At 37.9% G+C, this 7,111-nt stretch overlaps 1 protein-coding gene across 2 annotated transcripts in view; it reads right to left on the bottom strand.

Annotated features, from left to right (window-relative positions):
* The window catches only part of NRG4 (neuregulin 4), a 95,693-nt gene extending 89,139 nt beyond the window's left edge, over positions 1–6,554 (bottom strand). For both annotated transcript variants that reach the window (XR_004265215.1, XM_032267314.1), the window contains exons 1-2: positions 6,435–6,554; positions 2,187–2,297 (exon numbers count right to left, since the gene is read on the bottom strand). The gene's annotated coding sequence lies outside the window, so the exon portion shown is untranslated. The remainder of the gene's footprint in view (positions 1–2,186; positions 2,298–6,434) is intronic.
* Positions 6,555–7,111: the final 557 nt, after the last annotated feature.

The following is a 7,111-nucleotide window of genomic DNA, read 5'->3' as shown; positions in this document are numbered from 1 at the left end:
CTCTCCCCCTCTCTCCCCCTCTCTCCCCCTCTCTCCCCCTCTCTCCCTCTCTCCCTCTCTCCCTCTCTCCCTCTCTCCCTCTCTCCGTCTCCCTCTTGTCTCTTGTCTCTGTTTTCCTCGGTATACATAACTGGTCATCCATAACATCTCCTTGCTTACAAAGAAATATTATCTTAATGTTCCTAATTTTTCCTTGACTTGTGTCTGTTTTTTTCTGCTACTCAAATGCTTCTTTTATTTCCATTTTATTTGCTCACTCCATAGGCACAAGCCCCTTTTTCCTGTTACCTCTGACCCTCCCATCTTCACTCTGAAACCCTCCCACCACACTCACTCTACACCAATTCTTCAACATCTCAGTCATTCCCCTTTGCCCCATTCATCGACCTTATCTACCAGAAAGTCTATTTCTTTGAGGACAAACTCTTTTTAATTGAATTTTAGGTTTTGGGGTACATGTGAAGAACATGCAAGATTGTTGCATAGGTACACACATGGCAGTGTGATTTGCTGCCTTCCACCCCATCACCTGTATCTGGCATTTCTCCCCATGCCATCTCCCCCCAACTCCCCAGCCCCCGCTGTCCTTCCTCTATTTCCCACCCCCCACAGACCCCAGTGTGTGATGCTCCCCTCCCTGTGTCCATGTGTTTTCATTGTTCAACACCCACCTATGAGTGAGACCATGTGGTGTTTGATTTTCTGTTCTTGTGTCAGTTTGCTGAGAATGATGGTTTCCAGGTTCATCCATGTCCTTACAAAGGACACAAACTCATCGTTTTTTATAGCTGCATAGTATTCTATGGTGCATATGTGCCACATTTTCCCTGAGGAGGAAAAATTCCTTCTATCCTAAATTTATTTTTCACTTCTGTGCAGCTCACTCTAATAAAAATCTGGCTCTCTTTTAGATTACAAGGTGCCTTTTCCAACATAACTACTTACTTCCCTTACTTTCTCCGACTCAGTAGAAAAAACAACCCTTTCCTTGCTCCCACATGGCATTTTCAGATGATCAGGCTGTCGTCTATTTCTCATTGTTTGAAATCTCTGCCCTATCCCACATTTCAGGGAACTATTCTTAACAATCCTACTTGAACGTACTGTTCTTTAAATCTGTCCTCCCATCCTTCTCTCTAGTCTTGGTAGAAATGATACATTAAGAGTCCATAATTCTCCACAGCAGTCTCAAAGTTCTATAAGTTTACCTATTCTATCATTAGAAATATATCACGTTAACCTTAGATATAAATAACCATCTGCTTTTCAAAGTAAACCTTAGCATTAAAAGGTTAGAAGACCTAACGATGGGTGTGTAAGCGGTAGATAAGCTTTTCTCGGCAGATGTTCACTACTTGGAAAATCTTCTAGAAAGAGGATTCTACAATTTCCAACATAGATAATTACAACCTCAAATATTTTTAATTTCAAAATCTTTGACTTTTCTAATCTAAGTTTTCCTGCTGTTTTTCCCTTGTAGGGATTGGAAAAGAACAGGCACCATCCTCAGTATGGCATGACAGCATCTCATCTACTGGAAAAGCATTATTGTCACCCCTGAGCCTTCATTTTTCTAAGCTCAACAACTTGGACTTTTCTCCAGACTCCTGTTCTCCAAGACTAATTTTTTTTAAGAGATGGGGTCTCAGTCTGTCACCCAGACTGTGGTGCAATGGTTTGATCATAGTTCCCTACAGCCTTAAACTCCTGGGCTCACGCTATCCTCCCACCTGAGCCGCCTGCCTAATTAAAAAAAAAAAAAAATTTTTTTCTTTGGTAGAGACAGGGTCTCACTCTGTTGCCCAGGCTGGTCTGGAACACCTAGGCTCAAGTGATCCTCTCACCTCAGCTTCCCAAAGTGTTGGGATTACAGGTGTGAGCCACTGTGCTCAGCCTAAAACTTTGTCTATTCATGTTATTTTTAAATCGCAAAGACCAAACTTAGACTTAACCAGCAACAGCACTTTGTTGTTTCTGTTTTTCTAAATAGTTAACATATAATTGAACGTAGTTCTAAACAGTCAAAACAGAATTGAAACCCGCAAAATTAAAAATTACAGAATTTTCCATATTGCAGAGACCACCTATATTGTCCCTTAGTTGAATCAAACCAAGGATCTAGGATTATAATTAACAAATATGGCTAGATGTATAGCCCCAAAACATTAAAAAGAATGGATACTTACCTGATCTGTCCTTGGATGAAAAATTTTCCTCTAAATTGCAGAGTATAAAGGAAACTGGTTCTCTTTTATGGTTTACCACTATTTCTTCCGCTTTAGTAGAATTTGTGGCCACTTTAAAGAAATAAGCAAAACCAGAATCTTTATGTAACAATTTTAATAATACACGAAGGGAAGGAGAATATATATGCAAATTTCATATGAATGTTTTTCTTTTACTTAGCGATACCTTGTAGGACTTTATAGTAAGAGGCAGAAGTTTCACTTTGTTGAGACGTTTAATTTTTCCCCCTTTAACAACTTTTTAAGTCCCAGGAAAACTATTGTTATTATTTCCAAATAAAATGCTAGGAGTTGGGTTAAGAGGGAAATCAAATTTTATAAAAAGATTAGACGGTGGTAAGGAGTAAAAAGCCATTTCATACCATGCAAACAGGGATTTTGGAAGAAGGACAAGGAATTATATTTCTTTTATCATGAAAGCTACTTTTTACATTTTGTGTTCCCCCCAAGAAAAAAATGTTACACGTATTATCACAGATGGAAGCCTAATATGGCTTGCCATTTTAATAAGGTTGTATTCTTCGTAGGAAAGAAGAGGGAAAAAAGTAGTATATGATCGATCTTCTACTTAGAAAGTTAATTTTCCCAAAGAGCTCTTACTTTATATGGCACTAAGATCAAGGCAATAGCTCAGATCACCTTAATCACATCAAACTGGCATATATTAATAATACAAATTTTTATTCAAGTCAATAGTTAGAATGCAATAATCAATTCTTCAGAAGTGTATGGGCTTTCTGTAGTCACACATAAAATCTTTAAGAATCATATTTTTGCAACACAAAACATCAAAAATTTATCTACCTTCAAATTTGATGCTGGTTTTTAATTTTTCTGATTCACTTTTAGTCTGTTACAAAGTAAAAAGTCAAATTTTCTCCTTTATGTAAAAATAATCATAGAATCATAAAAATGTAGAGTTAGAAAAAAACCTTAGAGAACTTCTAGATGTACAATTCTCTCTAAATCAGAGACTTTCATTTATTTGCCTTACTTAAGGTTACAGAATAAACTGGAGCTGGAACCCTGGAATCCAGAATGTGTTTCCTATGACTTAATGATTCCTCAGACTTATTTAGGTACAACTTAGTGTACCTATGTGAGGCAGCGAGGCACCAGTGTTGAATTTAAAGTCTCTGAATCAGACTGCCCAAGTTTGAATTTTACTAACTGTGTGATCTTAAGCAGGCTACTTCATCCCTCTGTGTTTCAGTTTCTTCATCTGTAAAATGAGATTGGGAATAACTATAATTTCCCAATGGGACTGCTATGAAAAAAATAAATACATGTAAAGCACATGGACTAGTGTCTGCCATATGGTAAGCATTCTGTAAATATGAGCAATGACTAGAATTCTAAAAATAAACACATGGATACTTGCTAGGTTTGTTTATTTATTTAGAGACAGAGTCTTGCTCTGTCACCCAGGCAGGAGTGCAGTGGCATAATCTCAGCTTACTGCAACCTCTGCCTCCTGGGTTCAAGCAATTCTCCTGCCTCAGCCTCCTGAGTAGGTGGGACTACCAGCATACGCCACCACGCCCAGCTAATTTTTGTATTTTTAATAGAGACAGGCTTTTATCATGTTGGCCAGGCTGGTCTGAAACTCCTGAACTCAAGTGATCTGCCCACCTCAGCCTCCCAAGAGCTAAGATTACAGGTGTGAGCCACTGCACCTGGCTTGTACTTGCTAGGTTTTAAAATAGCCTAATTATACTACAACTGGAATAGTGGATCATTTTTGAGTTTTCAATACACATATATGCACTTGCTGATATTCCATTGTGGCACAGTCGTGTAGCCAAAGGAATGGTTTTTCACAGAATACATACACAATTCCAAATATTAAACACATAACTGAATTCACTTAAAAACTGAATACCATTCACTTGGTGATCGTTTGGGCCCATTAATATACTTAGAATATCTGACATCCAGAGGGATTAAAAAATTTTTTTTAGACAGGGTATAACTCTGTCACCCAGGCTGGAGTGCGGTGGTGCAATCTTGGCTTACTGCAACCTTCCAAGCTCAAGCCATCCTCCCACCTCGGCCTCCCAAGTAGCTGGGACCACAGTTGCACGCCATCACACCTGGCTAATTTTGAAAATATTTTGGTGGAGAAGGGGTTTCACCATGTTGCCCAGGCTGGTCTTGAACTCCTGAACTCAAGTGATCTACCCGCCTGTGCCTCCCAAAGTGCTAGGATTACAGGTGTGAGCCACTGTACCCAGCCAGTGGGATCATTTATTATTTCCTTTTCCTCTATGTAATAAAATTATTTTTCAGTAATAATCATGTAATAAAAAAAAGGAGATTGTTTTTTATTGTTTTTGTTCAACTCCACTTATATACCAATAGAAAATAAAATATGTATTACAGTACTAAAGAGGAAATTGTAATGAAATTAATGTTTTCAAAAAATGAAAAACATATGCCTACATACTGGTTTGTTTGTAGTACTAAAAAACATTACACCTCTTATTTTCTTGATTTCTTTTTTAGTTTTGAAGCAACTATTAACAATGAAAAAAGAAAAAAATTCAAAGTTATTATTTGAATCAATTATTCAAGAGGGGGCCAGGTGCAGTGGCTCATGTCTGTAATCACAGCACTTTGGGAGGCTGAGGTGGGTGGATCACTTTAAGTCAGGAGTTGGAGACCAGCCTGGCAAACATGATGAAACCCTGTCTCTACTGAAAAAAATACAAAAATTACCTAGGCGTGGTGGTGGGCATCTGTAGTCCCAGCTACTTGGGAGGCTGAGGCAGGAGAATTGCTTGAACCGGGGAGGTGGAGGCTATAGTCAGCTGTGATCGTGCCACTGCCCTCCAGCCTGTGCAACACGGTGAGGCCCTGTTTAAAAAAAATTATTCAAGAGGATAATTTCATGAAACAAAAATAGTATACCTCAAAGTTTGCACTATGTTTCACTCTTAAATTTTATAAACAAAAACTCTTAAATGGTCGCATAGAACGCTGTTGAAGTAATCAAGCTCGGTTTCTTCATTCTTACGATCACTGTGCTACCATTGTTTACAAAGAATCTACTGTTTAAATGTAAGAATATGGACCAGCAGGGTTGCAAACATGAATTGTGCCTTAGGTCTTGAACTACCCTGAACTTTTATGAGTTTACTTGGAAATATATACAATAGCTGAATCTTCGTTTATTGAAGAACAATTATGAGTCGGAGTTCTCTAATTTCCATGTAGAATATACTGTTTATTAAAAAATAATTAAAATGTGCTGATTTGAAGTTTAAACTTGTATACTAAAACTTAACAGAAACTACAGAAATTGTTTAAAATCTAGATCCATAAGAGATTTTTCATGGAAGACTATTTTAGTATTGACATGGTTTAGAATTATTGGTACACAAAAATTACTGGAAATAAACAGACTTTTAGTGGGTTTATTGTAGTTTAACTTCTCTACAGATAATGAGAATTATTATTGTGCATACCCAAGATCTACCATACTTACTGCCCCACCCTTGGTATGCCATTCGAGGTAAAATCTGCTCTAAGTACTATCTTTGAAGATGGGCTTGCTGCAGTAAGTATACTTAACCTTACAATTAATGTTTATTAAGAGCCTACTGAGCACATCGTATTGTGCTTCATACTTCATCCACACAGACTGCATCCACATGAATGTCACTAGTTCCTAGACAATCATATTTATTCACTAAAGCCATCTCAGCAAGATTTTAAAAAAAGACTTAGCTATTATTGTGTGTACTCAAATTTTAAATAAATATCACACAAAGTCACATATATTCCATTTTCAGGCTTCTACCAAGCCAGATTGGCTTTCCACCTGTACATTCCAAATAAGTGAGGTTGTATTATAATTTAACATTTAGAACAGCTTTCAAAATATTAACATTATATCAACATTAACAATTTAAGGACTTCGGACATTATTCAAATTTTCACAAATCATGTGGCATCAGATTCACGTGTTGTATTTTCACAAGCAACTGTCTCAAGAGAACAAAAGTTTTAACTCTGCTCTAAATCTTTTTCAGGCATTCACAGGATCAACACAATCTCTAATCTATCCTCCCAAAATCTTGCAAGCTACATACATGTACAAACTTTCCATTTACATGAAAATTTACGTAAATTTTCCCGGTACTCTTGAAAAGGCAGTCTTATTAACTAAAAGAAAATTTGACTTACCTCAAAAGATATCTTGGTACGGGATAGAATGTCAACTAGAGCCACGTTAGAAACAAACAGGTATGCTTGGCAAGAAGGTGAAATTCCAAGCTTAAACCCGCAGTTCCACTCCTGCCTCACAGCTCCACTCCTGCCTCACAGCTCCACTCCTGCCTCACAGCTCCACTCCTGCCTCACAGCTCCACTCCTGCCTCACAGCGCCTATACTTTCCTGTGGCTACCAAGCTCCTTTACTCACAAAATTCCCTCTCATTAGCCACCTGCAGTGTACTGCAGCGGCACCTGTACTATTTATAGCTGTTAGGATTCCCCACCCTCTCCGGTCAATAAGAATCACCTGAGGCAGTTAAAAATAAAAATAAAAATCACAAGTCAATCTCTGATAGCAGATTTCAAGAGGTTTGAAAGGAGGCTCCAGAATCCGATTTTTTTTTTTCTAATCAGCTGAATTTATGACTCACACAATCAGATTTTAAGTAAGTGTTCCCAAGTGAGTCTTATAAGCCAGGAAAGTTCAAGAATAATGCTCCAAGTGAAAGTGAGATCTGGCAGATCTTCACAGTTCCTCTAGACTGATTAGCCTCAAGAGCTAATCCTCCTCAGCTGTTAGGCCTTAGGGTATTTGAAAACAAGAGAAGGCCCAGTTTCAAGAATGCAGAATGGCATCTTGTCCACAC

This window comes from Sapajus apella, unplaced genomic scaffold (genome assembly GCF_009761245.1).
Source record: "Sapajus apella isolate SASKATOON/1434 unplaced genomic scaffold, GSC_monkey_1.0 scaffold168, whole genome shotgun sequence".
Lineage (NCBI taxonomy): Eukaryota > Metazoa > Chordata > Mammalia > Primates > Cebidae > Sapajus > Sapajus apella.
Note: the sequence above shows the minus strand (reverse complement) of the source record. Positions and strands in the feature narration are given on the sequence as shown.